This window comes from Podarcis bocagei (assembly GCF_964188305.1).
Source record: "Podarcis bocagei genome assembly, chromosome: 5".
Taxonomy (NCBI): domain Eukaryota; kingdom Metazoa; phylum Chordata; class Lepidosauria; order Squamata; family Lacertidae; genus Podarcis; species Podarcis bocagei.
The window spans coordinates 4,820,911-4,835,006 of NC_138129.1; the positions used below are offsets into that span (position 1 = coordinate 4,820,911).

General features: G+C 44.4%; 1 protein-coding gene across 3 annotated transcripts in view; it reads right to left on the bottom strand.

The window, feature by feature from the left end:
* Positions 1–5,051, bottom strand: part of SNPH (syntaphilin) — a 47,212-nt gene extending 42,161 nt beyond the window's left edge. The window contains exons 1-2 of one of the 3 annotated variants that reach the window (XM_081196297.1): positions 4,918–5,051; positions 4,569–4,721 (exon numbers count right to left, since the gene is read on the bottom strand). The gene's annotated coding sequence lies outside the window, so the exon portion shown is untranslated. The remainder of the gene's footprint in view (positions 1–4,568; positions 4,722–4,917) is intronic. The other 2 variants (XM_081196298.1, XM_081196299.1) reach the window with 2 other exon arrangements.
* Between the last annotated feature and the right edge of the window lie 9,045 nt (positions 5,052–14,096).

Here is a 14,096-nt window from a genome sequence, read left to right on the forward strand (position 1 = left end):
ATCTTAAAACAGAAGCTAAACTAGGTAAGCTCATTTTATGATTCTTTCATTATGAAAGATAATGCATCTACTATCAATATAAAACAATACAATTTATGCACAAATCACAAACAACTTATTGTATTTTAAGCTTTAAATGTATTTTTGTACAGGTATGAAATGTCATTATTGTATTGTTTAACAACAGGCATCGTTAAGCACAAAAGTCACGACATTTCTTGACATTCCATAGTTCTATTAAAAAATATTAATGAACAGGGAAATTTAGTTTCAGAATAATTACATCGTACCAGTTCAGCATGTTGTAAATGCAAAGCGGTCCCCAAATCAATCCCTGACATTTCCAGTTAAATATGGGTGTCAGATACCAGGACTGAGCTTTGGAGAATCGCTTCTGTTCAGAATAGACAACACATAGCTAGATAGATCAATGATCTGACTCTGTGTAAGAGAGCTGTTATTGGATCAATGACATTTATATAGCCTGTTCTTACTTTATGACATTTCAATAAGGACAGCAATCCAGGTTTATGGTTTTAAGCATGGCCCGTTTAAGCTGGCTCAAGCCTGGGCTTCTCCTCCGTGAAGGTCCAACACCAGCTTTCTGTTTCCTTCCTTAGCTGTTGTGCACCAGACTTATTCACAGATGCCAACCAAAGAGCAGTTCCCTGGACAATTTGAGGGCAGGAAACTGCTTAACAGAAGCCAACATAGCTAATGGAGAGCTCAGAAAGATCCATTCTGGGCCAAGTTTTCAACAGGGCCCTTTTAAGAGAAAGGCTGACATCACATTAGGTCACGCCTAATGTGACCACTATGTCCTCAGACTTCTATTTGGAGGGAATTTTGGACTGGAGTTTGCTTAAAACAGGGGTTTCGGAGTTTGCCACAAGTTCTGAGCCATCCACCGTGATAATTATGAAGATCTGATGAAGCCAAAGATCTGGTTGGTTATTTCAAAGCAATATATGAACCCCAGCTAGGAGTGACAGCATTGTAGAAGGGCGATGCACACCTCCAATCTCTTCTCATGCTCTCTTCCTTCCCCTCTCAGCCTTTCTACTTCCCTTTCTTCGCTTAAGGCCACCCCCTCCTTCCAATCCTTCATCTTTTGCCCTCTTCCCTTGATAAGCACTGAGTTTATGTTTCCAACCTTTATGCAATTTCCACTTTGCTTGGTTGGGTGGAAACCATGCAACGTCCCTAACAGAGACATCAATCACCTTTCCAACAAAGGTCCGTATAGTTCAAGCTATGGTTTTCTCAATAGTGATGTATGGAAGTGAGAGCTGGACCATAAAGAAGGCTGATCGCCAAAGAATGGATGCTTTTGAATTATGGTGCTGGAGGAGACTCTTGAGAGTCCCATGGACTGCAAGAAGACCAAACCTATCCATTCTGAAGGAAATCAGCCCTGAGTGCTCACTGGAAGGACAGATCCTGAAGCTGAGGCTCCAAGACTTTGGCCACCTCATGAGAAGAGAAGACTCCCTGGAAAAGACCTTGATGTTGGGAAAGATGGAGGGTACAAGGAGAAGGGGATGACGGAGGACGAGATGGTTGGACAGTGTTCTCGAAGCTACCAGCATGAGTTTGACCAAACTGCGGGAGGCAGTGGAAGACAGGAGTGCCTGGCATGCTCTGGTCCAGAGGGTCACGAAGAGTCGGACACGACTAAACGACTAAACAACAACAGCAGCTCTTGCAATGTTTCCCATCCTAGCCAAGGTCCTGCCATCTCACCATCTCTCTGGAACTTTTAGAAAGTTATTTGCTCCCTGGATGCATGCAGGTCTACATCTTCACCCATCAACCCAGACAACCCATTCCTTTCATTAGTTTTGTTCTGATATTGCACAGCTCTGATGACTTCCAAATAAGGGGAGGTATAAGAGTGTGCAGTATAAGACATACAGCATTTTTCAAGCTGTCTGCTCCAAAACATAGTCATCATCTAGTGCAGTGGTTCTCAACCTTGGGTCCCCAGATGTTTTTGGCCTACAACTCCCATGATCCCTAGCTCACAAGACCAGTGGTCAGGGATGATGGGAGTTGTAGGCCAAAAACATCTGGGGACCCAAGGTTAGCAGAAGGGGAGACAGAAGGGCAGGGCAAAAAGCAAAAGCACATGAAGCAAGAGATATGACTCTTACCTTCACACAGCAGACTACACACCAGCCACACAAAGGTCTCTCCATTCTCACAATTCGTTACTGAGGAGGGCACAGAGGAAGGTGGCAAAAGGCACACTTCCAATGGCCAGAGAGAAAGGCCTGGGCGGGGGGCTGCATTCAGATCTTGGGCCCATCTCTGCTGAAAATTTTCTCAGCTTCTCACAGTCTTAAAAGTGTGTTACTCTTTCAGGACGTGTTTGCACAGCATGATAACATGCTGCTGTTTGGTGCAGCCTAAGCACTGACTCACAAATCATAAAAGAGAGGGACAGTATAAGAGCTGAACTACAACCTTTGAGGTGTCTTTCAAGCTATCCAGTTTTGTTCCCTGCAAAATTCTAACAGCAGTCACACAATTGCTCTGGTCTCTTTAGTAAATTCCATTTATTTGTGAACTTATGCCATTGCAAAAATAAAAAAAGATAAGAATGATTGAAATAAGGAGATGAAAGGAACATGGTAATAAATAATAACTGCAGCTGCACCTCCTTCTAGTGAAAACTGAGGCAGGATTTGGGGGGAAATGGGTTAGGAAAAGATGGGAAGTGTAAGAAAGAGGAGGAAACTTCTGCACCAATCCTTCTTTGGGGAAAAAATATATCAGTGATTTAGGATAACTTGCGACCCTGCAAGCAAAGTACAACTCAATAGTTTGTGTTGTGGGCTGCCATGAGACAACCAAACCCCTTTCTTTGCTATCCAAAAAAAGGAAGTGAGAGCTGGACCATAAAGAAGGCTGATTGCTGAAGAATTGATGCTTTTGAATTATGGTGCTGGAGGAGACTCTTGAGAGTCCCATGGACTGCAAAAAGATCAAACCTCTCCATTCTGAAGGAAATCAGCCCTGAGTGCTCACTGGAAGGACAGATCCTGAAGCTGAGGCTCCAAGACTTTGGCCACCTCATGAGAAGAGAAGACTCCCTGGAAAAGACCCTGATGTTGGGAAAGATGGAGGGCACAAGGAGAAGGGGACGATGGAGGACGAGATGGTTGGACAGTGTTCTCAAAGCTACGAACATGAGTTTGACCAAACTGCGGGAGGCAGTGGAAGACAGGAGGGCCTGGCGTGCTCTGGTCCAGGGGGTCACGAAGAGTCGGGCACGACTAAATGACTCAACAACAACAAGTGAGCTCCTCTGGGCTAGCCATAGGTGGCTACTAGGCTGCCTCAAGCTTGGTGCTCCTATCATATAACAACTCACCCTTGCTATTGCTATCATAAAACACTGATTTGCTGAAGGGTTTATTCTTTGGCAGATGTGTAGGAAGGGAATCCTCTGTGCACCTGCGATATTAATTACTGGGGTGTTTTAAAGGACATAGCCTCTTAAGGGAGGTCCAAGGAGAGCTGGTGGCTCAGAGATAACAGGCGGCGGAAAACTGCTGTTTACAGAAGGAAAAAATGCCACATTACATGGGAGAAAGGATGACATACGCCTTTGAAACAAAGGCTAGCAGGCTGGCCAGATGAAATTACATTTCCAAACCGAATAATGGGGGGGGGTGCGGAGAAAGAGATCCCAGGAGATCAGATATCATAAATCAAGATGCATAATGCTTTGTAGAGATCACAAGTACATACCCTATTCTAGCACTGTGGAGCAAAAAAAATAAAAAGGGGGGGGGGAGCAGAGAGGCATGTTACCTAGTACAGAGCCCTTGATTTGGTAGAGGCCCAGGCTGCAAAGGTACCGGTAAGTCTCTTTTTAGTTCAAGATGGAGAAGCTTGGGGATCTGAGAAAAACCTTCAGGCATGTGCTATTCTATCTTTTTTTAAGGGGGAAAATCAAAAAGAAAGAGGATGATTTCGTGAGGGAGGAGTTCTAGCAATGACCTTGAATGGAGGGGGGACACAGAAACCGAAAAGGCACCAGACACTCTGCAGGGCCAGCCCAATTCATGTGTTTCACCTCAAAGAGACGGCAACAATGACGATGGAAAACATTTATTATTTTTTAAGAAGCTACCATAGATTTACACTGTGCTGCGAGAGGTGCCAGGGTCTGTCTGAACAGATGCATTCGCCAACGGGTGTGTCTGATCCAGAGCAGACTCTCCCTACCTGCCCTTAATGGAGGGGGAGGAGAAAAGGGGAAAAGAGGAGAATGACAGACGCCGAGAAGCACCTTCCGGCTCTCGCAGGTATGCAGCCGCTCTCTTTGCAAAGCATCTTCATGGATCATCTTTTTAAGTTTTCAGCAGAAAAAAGGGGTAGGGGGTGGGGAAGGCACGCTCAACCCTTTTCCATGCACAAGAGGTCCACATGTGTGGCGGCTGAATGCCCTAAATTCGCAGACTTGCTCCCTATCCCTTGCACATTTGCAAAAACCAACAGCCCCGCACTCTATCCCTCCCAGGAAGGATGCAAAAAAATTATCTCTCCGTGGTACTTACCCGAGACAGCTCAGTCGTGGGGTGGGGCAGCCGGGGTAATTTCCAAAAGCGAACGTCTTCTTGGTGACACCTTGGGGAGGGGAGGCTGGATGAGGGCGCAGCCCCAATGCGGTACTTGCATGAGGAAGCCAGCTAGCTGGCTGGATCAGCAACCTGCCACCGGCCAAGGAAAATAGAAAACAGGGAGCAGATAAGAGCCAAGCGTTCCAGCTGGATCATTGGTCCCAAGGAGATTAGATCCCCTTAGATTCCTCCCAGACCCTAAATATGCCCCCTACCCTTTGCAAAAAAAGAGAAAGACTATCCACAACCAAAGGATAACGTCTGCAACTCCCTGCATCATCATCACCTGTGCGTATTTCTTCTTCCATGCTTGATGCTCCCTTGCAGGGCTTGTGGGAGAGGCGGCTGGGCTGAGCTGTTCTCTCCGGCTGGGGCCGACGGGAGGGGAGGGCGGCTGAGCTGCCCAGGCAGCTGCGTACTTTGCGGTTGTCTCCGCACTTCCTCCTTAAAGAGACAGCATCGTGGAAAACCGGCTGGAGGCGCGCCGGGCTGGCTCGGAAGAACTGTCACCCGGTCTTGCTTCTGGGCGCAATCAATCAAGCGAGAGTGCTTTCCCATAACTTCATCTGCATGCCAGAAAGCCTGGAGAAGAGGAGGCTAAGGGGTGATATGATAGCCATGTTCAAATATATAAAAGGATGTCACATAGAGGAGGGAGAAAGGTTGTTTTCTGCTGCTCCAGAGAAGCGGACACGGAGCAATGGATCCAAACTACAAGAAAGAAGATTCCACCTAAACATGAGGAAGAACTTCCTGACAGTAAGAGCTGTTCGACAGTGGAATTTGCTGCCAAGGAGTGTGGTGGAGTCTCCTACTTTGGAGGTCTTTAAGCAGAGGCTTGACAACCATATGTCAGGAGTGCTCTGATGGTGTTTCCTGCTTGGCAGGGGGTTGGACTCGATGGCCCTTGTGGTCTATTCCGACTCTATGATTCTATGAAAAAAAGCTTCACGTGTGTAATTTCTGCAGGTCAAGAGGCTGCTGTTAGAGCCACAATAGCAGAGCCAAATTTAAAACAGTAAGCACACAAAACGTTACCGGCTGTACTTTTGAATAAATAAGGTATGCTATTCATCTGTATATTTCAACAGAAGTCTCATAAAGTTCAACGAAAAAAAGCAGAAGACCCAGTGGATCAGTTCATTCTCTAGTCAGTTAATGCAGAAGGTCCATACATCTATTCCACCTGTCTGTTCAAAGAGTCCAATAATCTGCATGAAGGGTTGTTACAGTTCCACAGAATCCTTTCACAGAGTCTAAGACAAGGATTTCCCGGAATATTAGCCTTGTTTCGCCATCCTAGGCTTCATCAGTAGAATAGACTCATATACTATGCTATAAGATCCACTATCCTGTAATATTACATATGAGCCTGTTCTACTGATGAAGCCTAGGATGGCGAAACAAGGCTAATAATCTGGGAAATCCTTGTCTTAGACTCTGTGAAAGGATTCTGTGGAACTTTAAATTATTGGACTCTTTGAACAGACAGGTGGAATAGATACTTATACATGTATGGACCTTATGCATGAACTGATTAGAGAATGAACTGATCCACTGGGTCTTCTGCTTTTTTCGTTGAACTTTATGAGTCTTCTGTTGAAATCTACAAATTGATACAATGAATACCTTATTTATTCAAAAGTACAGCCGGTTACGTTTTGTGTGCTTATTGAGAATGTTCCACGTAACCATAGGTTTGTTGTTGTTGTTTTGCTAAATTTTAAACAATGGCAACCCTATTCTGGTTTTCTGGACAAGAGTAGTGCCACCACACTTTGTGCAACAACTATAATGAGTACAGCAACACTAGAACATCATCAGTGTTTCCCACTGTGAGCAACAGACACCACCACATCCTTAAACCAGTGTGTCTTGGGAGCTTTGACCAATAAGGGCTCAGAAACGCACATGTGCACACGTGGGTTTTTAAAGCATCCTTCACAATTCCTGGTTCCTATAGGAAACACTTTTCTGAACACCGGTGTATTTCCACTAAGCACGGTTAGTGCACAAAGCACAGAACTTCTGTAAAGTCTGGCAAGCGGATCCTATAAAGAGATAGGCTGGCACAAGGCCACTGAAATCAATGGGTTTAGGCATGCTCAACTCTGGCTAGGATTAGGTGGTCAAGCCGTATAGAAAAGCCTCTTGACAGGACTCATCTTTGAAGAGTTCAAAGAGAAAATTCTTCCCTGTGCTCTAAAGAACCTGCATGCTATTTTGCAATATTTTGATTGTTCCAACAAATGGACTCCAGAAATTTTAAATTAAATGATCTATTATTTATGTCCCCAAGGGCCGGCTGCCTCAATGTGCCCTACAGTTCTTATATTAGGTTTATTGCTGCCTCTCATTTGCTAATGAATGCTATTTTATTGTATTTAGTAAGAATATATACATATATATATTATGCCTCTTGTACACCATCTGGGAATCCTTTGGGATGAAGAGTGATCTACAACACTCTCTCTCTCACACTCTCTCTCTCTCTCTCTCTCTCTCATATATATATATATATATATGAGAGAGAGAAGGGCAGGGCAGGGAAATGTAACTTTTCCCCACCCTTCCTTTCTCATTTTCTCCGTTAAATGGTTTAACGTACAAGTTAATGGGGCTTTGTTATCATTTAATAGCTGCTCCATTATTCCAGAAAGTCAGGGAGCCATGTAAATGAAATTGATGGTGATATTTATAATGCAGTATGTATAAGGCAGAAGGTCAATTACATTTTATTTGCTAAGGAAAAGATGCAGCAACGCAATGAACTCACTTAAAAGGACAGCTGACAATTGTGTTTGAATTCCCTCCATGGGCATAGCCAGGATTTTTGTGGAGGGAGGCGGGACATTTGTTAGGGGGGCAGAACGTCTGCGATTGGTCAGTTAGTTATTTCTATTGTTTTACTTGATGGCGGCAGCTGCCCCCCCCCCCGGCTATAGCCATGATTCCCTCACTGCATATTCTGCAGCTGTCTGGGTATTTGTCGAAAATACATCTCACAATGAGCATTAGAAAAAACAGCTAAATTTTAGAAAAAACAGCTAAGCATTAGAAAAAACAGCTAACAGCTATACTTTTTAAAAATGTGTTTGATTAGGTCTGAGACGATAATGGTGCCTAATCATTGATAACATATTTGGTCGGTTGCAATCTTATACTTACCTGCTTAGCTATAAACCCCATTGAACTCAGTGGGTGTTACTTTAAGTAAGGTAAAGGTACCCCTGGCCATTAGGTCCAGTCGTGGCGGACTCTGAGGTTGCGGTGCTCATCTCGCTTTATTGGCCGAGGGAGCCGGCGTACAGTTTCCGGGTCATGTGGCCAGCATGACTAAGCCGCTTCTGGCAAACCAGAGCAGCGCACGGAAACGGCGTTTACCTTCCTGCCAGAGTGGTACCTATTTATCTACTTGCACTTTGACGTGCTTTTGAACTGCTAGGTTGGCAGGAGCAGGGACTGAGCAACGGGAGCTCACCCCATCATGGGGATTCACCAACCTTCACCAACCTTCTGATCAGCAAGTCCTAGGCTCTGTGGTTTAACCCACAGCGCCACCCGTGTCCCCCATAAAACTTAGGCTACTGTAAATAAGTTTTTCATCCACCACAGGATCCTGCTGCTCTTCCTACTCAGCTAATCTTTTGCAGTTATTAATAGAAATAAAATAGGACTTGCAACAAATTATTCAAGTGCCACTCATGCCCTCTTCCAAGATAAATGCACTATGCATCCCAGATGATTTCCCATCCTATCCCAATTTTCCCCAGTGTCAGCATTCAGTGTCCACAGTATACACTGGAGATTATTTTCCCCTCTAAAGATTTTTTTTGTAGTACTAATAAATTGGGGGCTCCCTCGGCCTATAGAGCGAAATGAGCATGCAACCCCAGAGTCGGCCACAACTGGACCTAATGGTCAGGGGTCCCTTTACCTAAGTTTTTGGGGGGCTAGAGGACTCTCATACCCTTGCTCTGTAAAGGTTATTGTTGCATTTCCTCCTTTTATCTCCAGCCCCACAAGGTAAGATTATCCCAAAGGTGCCAACTGATGTGACAGACTACATGTTACATGCAAAAGTGTTCCATGGTAACTAAATGGCTTTTTTTGAGAGGAAGAAAAGCTGTAGGCAGAAGGAGAGACTTGGAGAAGAGAAGCGGAGGAGGCAGCAGTGAATGTTTCCTCCGCCTACCAGCCATTTCTCTGCTCAAAACTGCAACCCACCAGGTGTCCCCCTCCCTTTTCAAATGTGTTTATCCTCATTCTCTGGTGTATGACACCCCCTTGTGATGCAACAGAATAGTATCCCGTCTCCTCCCACCCACCCGGCACCTTCAGAAAACCATCACCTAACACATCCGCCAGAAGCTGCCTGTGGTTTTTCAGCGAGCCAGCATCACACTGTGAGAACTCAGGATAATTTGTAGCTAAGGATCAAACGAGAAACCCTACAAGAGAAAGAGAGCAAAATACAACGGCATTATGAAAGCAACAAATCAGCCCGTGCGCTTATTTTTCGTTTTGTGCAGTTTCCGGCAGTACAGTGTTCTGCCAGTGTTTCGTTCTATGCTACTGTATTGTTCCAGCTACTGCAGAGTTCAAGGGCATTTTCCTTCCCCTTGCGGGCAAGCCCCCTGCTGGTCTTCATCTCCTAACACGGATGACACTCATTTCCTGCCCGCCCCAGCCCCGTGTCACTGGCGGATACTTTTCTGTGTGCATCCCATACTGTGCTATCCTCTCCTGCACTGTTCTGATCTTTTTGAGCAGCCTTTCAGTTCTGCTACCACACTGGTTGGGGGAAAAACAAAGGACACTCAAATAATGGTAGCCAAGTGTGGTTGTTGTTGTTATCTCTAGTCCACATTTCCTCCCAGAGAAACTGCCCTGGGATCTAGGAGTATAGCATCTAGATCTAGATCAAGGGAAGTAATAGTGCCACTGTATTCTGCTCTGGTCAGACCTCACCTGGAGTACTGTGTCCAGTTCTGGGCACCACAGTTCAAGAAGGACACTGACAAACTGGAACGTGTCCAGAGGAGGGCAACCAAAATGGTCAAAGGCCTGGAAATGATGCCTTATGAGGAACAGCTAAGGGAGCTGGGCATGTTTAGCCTGGAGAAGAGGAGGTTAAGGGGTGATATGATAGCCATGTTCAAATATATAAAAGTATGTCATATAGAGGAGGGAGAAAGGTTGTTTTCTGCTGCTCCAGAGAAGCGGACACAGAGCAATGGATCCAAACTACAAGAAAGAAGATTCCACCTAAACATTAGGAAGAACTTCCTGGCAGTAAGAGCTGTTTGACAGTGGAATTTGCTGCCAAGGAGTGTGGTGGAGTCTCCTACTTTGGAGGTCTTTAAGCAGAGGCTTGACAACCATATGCCAGGAGTGCTCTGATGGTGTTTCCTGCTTGGCAGGGGGTTGGACTCGATGGCCCTTGTGGTCTCTTCCAACTCTATGATTCTATGATCTACAGGTAAAGGACGGTATACAGTTACACCTTTGAAATCCTGGGAATGTCCGGGGAAATCCGGACGTATGGCAGCCCTAGCTACACCATACTACCAAACATACAATTATGTCATCATCAATCTTTATTACGGTCCAGAGACCCAACAAATCATTACAAAGCAATAGACAATTCATAGAGCCTACCTCCAGGTTAAACAAGCATTTTGTTCAGAATATAGGGATCATTTGTTCTTGCAACCACCGATAAAAACTTGGCCACTGCTAATGTTCTAGCATTTATCTGGTCTTCCAATAGGAACCTGACACAGTGAGCCTCTGATTTTCCCGGGAAAGGTACCAGTAAGGGTAATATCAGTTCAGCCCTGGCCTGCTCATATTTTGCACAATGCAACAGAATATGTTTTATGGAATCGATGTCTTGAGCACACGAGCAAAGTCTGTCCTGGTAGGGAACTCCTCTCAACCTGCCATCCAACACTGCAGAAGGAAAGACGTTTAGTCTGGCTTTCGTGAAAAGCCTTCAATAGTTTGGTACTGTCAGGTTTTTAATGTATTAAAATTAATTAATTATTTTAACCACTGCATTTGCTCTATCCCAGGCACGTCCAATTCCCAAGAGACTGCGATCTACTCACAGTATAAAAACTGGCAGTGATCAACCCATTGTCATCGAAGGAGACAGAATTGTTGAAGTTACAGATAGGTAGCCGTGTTGGTCTGCCATAGTCAAAATAAAAAAATTCCTTCCCGTAGCACCTTAAAGACCAACTAAGTTAGTTCTTGGTATGAGCTTTCGTGTGCATGCACACTTCTTCAGATACACTGAAGAAGTGTATCTGAAGAGTTGTTGAAGGTAGAGATCAGTAGATCACGATCGACCTGTTGGGCATGCCTGCTATATTCTAACGCTGAAAAAAATGTTCTATTGCCTACTTAAAGAGTTCCTTATCTAAGTTTTGGGACTTTCCGTGTCCGTTTTGTGGACTTCTATACTCTTCGCTCAGCTGGTTAGAGGGGGGTGCTGATAACACCAAGGTTAGTGTGCACCCCAGAAATGATCTCTTTCAGCTTCTGCCTTCTGGAAGAAGGTACAGGGTTATAAAGACTAGGACTAGCAGCCTGAGAAGCAGTTTCTATCCAAATGCGATTTTGGTTTTAAATGCAGTGTAAGGAGTCTATATGTGGTTTTTCAGCGAGTCCACTCTCCACCTTAGAGCAGATTTATGCCACAAGGTGCCATAGGAAGGCACTGGACATAGTAAAAGATCCATCGCATCCTGGTCACTGTCTCTTCGAGCTCTTGCCGTCGGGACGGAGATACAGGACGATGAAGACAAGAACGAGCCGTCTTAAGAACAGCTTCTTCTCCAGAGCGATCTCGGCCCTGAATGGGAAGCCCGGACTTTGAAAGTCATCTAATCTCCCTTGCTGTATTATACTGTATTGTTTAATTAGTGTTTTTATGGAGCAGTCAAGTAATTTCGTTGTCCCCGAAGGGGGCAATGACAATAAAGATATTATTATTATTATTATTATTATTATTATTATTATTATTATTAGTTGATATTTCACAGAGACAGCTCAGAGGTCTGAAACCTTGGAGAGCCACTGCCAGTTGATGTAGGCAGTATCAAGCTAGATGGGCCATTGGTGTGACTCAGTAGAAGGCAGCTTCCTCTGTTCCAATACAGAAGGTGGCCAGGTAAGTAATGGGAAGAAAAGCTTACATCCTCCTGCCAGATGCAGTCTCTAAAGAGCCATGCACCAAGATGTTTCAGAGGCAAACCATAGCTAGAAGATGAGATGGCAGACAGTTTTCACACATTCCTGAGCAGAAGTCTATTGAGTGTCAGTCCCAAATATTCTGCCTCTCTCTATGCAACTGGTGGGGCTGAGTGGTAAGAGCCTTGTTGCAGTGGGTAATAGCTGTGCTCCCTGTGCGTGTGTGTCTGTGTGCATGCATACATGTGCAGGCCATTTCTTTGCCTTTCTTAAAAACAAAACAAACACACCCGATGGGTTGAAGGCAATTGAAGTCATTGTGCAAATGACTTCTCCTCATGCAGTGGAACTTCTCACTCTTCTCCCCCCATGCTCCACTACACTCCTACCTGTTATGTATTGAAGTTCTCACCCTGGCCACCAGGAGTATCGTGTATATAGTTTTCACTCAGGTCCACGTCAGTTACTTTAGGCAGGAAACCCTGGGTTGTTGCTGCTACAATGTTGACAGCCGGCTGCCTATAAAAGCAGGCCGGCTGAGCTGTTTGCTGTTCAGTTCTGTTCCAGCTTACAAATAAAGAGCTGCTTTGGAGAAATCGCTGCGTCGTCTGCTATGTCTACCCACTATTTAACACTACCAAACCTACTTTGAAAGCTTGGGAAACCCCCAGCGCCAATTGTGTGGGGTGGTGGGGCTTTTTGATACAACTCAATGTGTCTGCACCAGCTGCATGGGCCAAGACTTGCAAAGGTATTTCTGAATCACACGTGAAGGGTGTGTGTGTGTGTGTGTGTGTGTGTGTGTGTGTTGTGTGTACAGTTTTTAGACAACAGGGACTAGGAATGATGTCAAAGTTTGCAAAAGCAAGCTTAAAAGCTTCCCCCCCCAAATCACGTTTGCCTCCATGGGTGACTGGGTGCCATACTGCTATCCAGCTGACTCTCAGACTCCCCTGAATCTTCTGTGGCACTGGGGAGGGCAGAGAGCAAAGAGGCCTCTCAGAATCCTCCAACATGGGCAAATCAGCTCTCTAAGGCTGCAAAGTTTTCCAAACTGGAATGAAGTCGCTGCAAAGCCAAGAATCCAAACAGCTACGGACTGAGATCCAATGAAGATCCAGTGAACCATGAACAGGTATATCAAATAATATTCCTAATAGGGACACAAATATGAGGTGCAAAACCCTCCCCATATATCCACAGCTTATTTCCCTATATCCATCCCCTCAAGCTTTTTTGAGGACCATTTCACTTCAATTGTTGGTGGACACAGACTATGAAGAAGATCAGCTGTGGACAAGGAAGGATTTAGCATCTCCGTGCTGCTTTTGCTCCAGGAATCAGACCCCTTGCCCCCCTGGTTTGTGCATGGTTTAAGGTTTGAGTAACTAGCTTAAGGTTTAAGCAAACTACTGTGTAGCCATCAAGCCTAGTTTGGCTCTTGGCACTGTTTAAGTTTGACGGCATTTTTGCTAAGCTTCACACCCCCGTACACAGTGCATCAAATTATACAATTTCAGGTTCAAAAATGCATTTACTTAATGAGTCAAAAGTTTCAGGAGATAGAAGGGGGAAAAAATCAAAACACTGTATTTAATGACACAGGTTATATAGGAGAACACATACATACGGTATATACAACTATTTTATAAGAGTTCCAGCATCCATATTTTTGGTCTAAACCATAGTGAGCAATAGCTCTGTCTCATCACTTTCTGTGGGGGGACGGGTCCTTTCTGCAGCCTAAGGATCTCCCTGGATGGTACTGTCCTCAAGCTTCAATGGTGCAAAGCAAGGAGTAGGATGAGAAGGCAGGTAGCACTCCTTTTGGAACACTCCTGTGTCACCAATCCAAAGCCACCATAGCCACTATACTTTAAGTGTCTGCGACATGCTTAAGAAAATGTAAATAGGGATTGATAATTGGAAATGGATATTTATAATAATAGGTTAATATATGGAGTAAGGATGAATGTTAGAGGGTAAGGATTTGCTGAATTTAATATTTGAACTGGAATACAAAAAGGGAGGTGTGAGGAGGTCAAGAAACTAGTGAAGAAAATATAAGATTTGAAAATATTAATCTATTTTTAGTTTTGATTTTTGGCTTTTCTCTGTGTTCTTATTCTTTATTCTTTCTTCTTTCTTCTATCAACTGTTTTTCTACTGTGTATCTTTTATTTGTTTTGCTTTTGTAGTTTAAATGTTGGAATTTGTTTTTATTGTTTGTGAAACATTAATAAATACCATTAAAAAAAAAAGTGT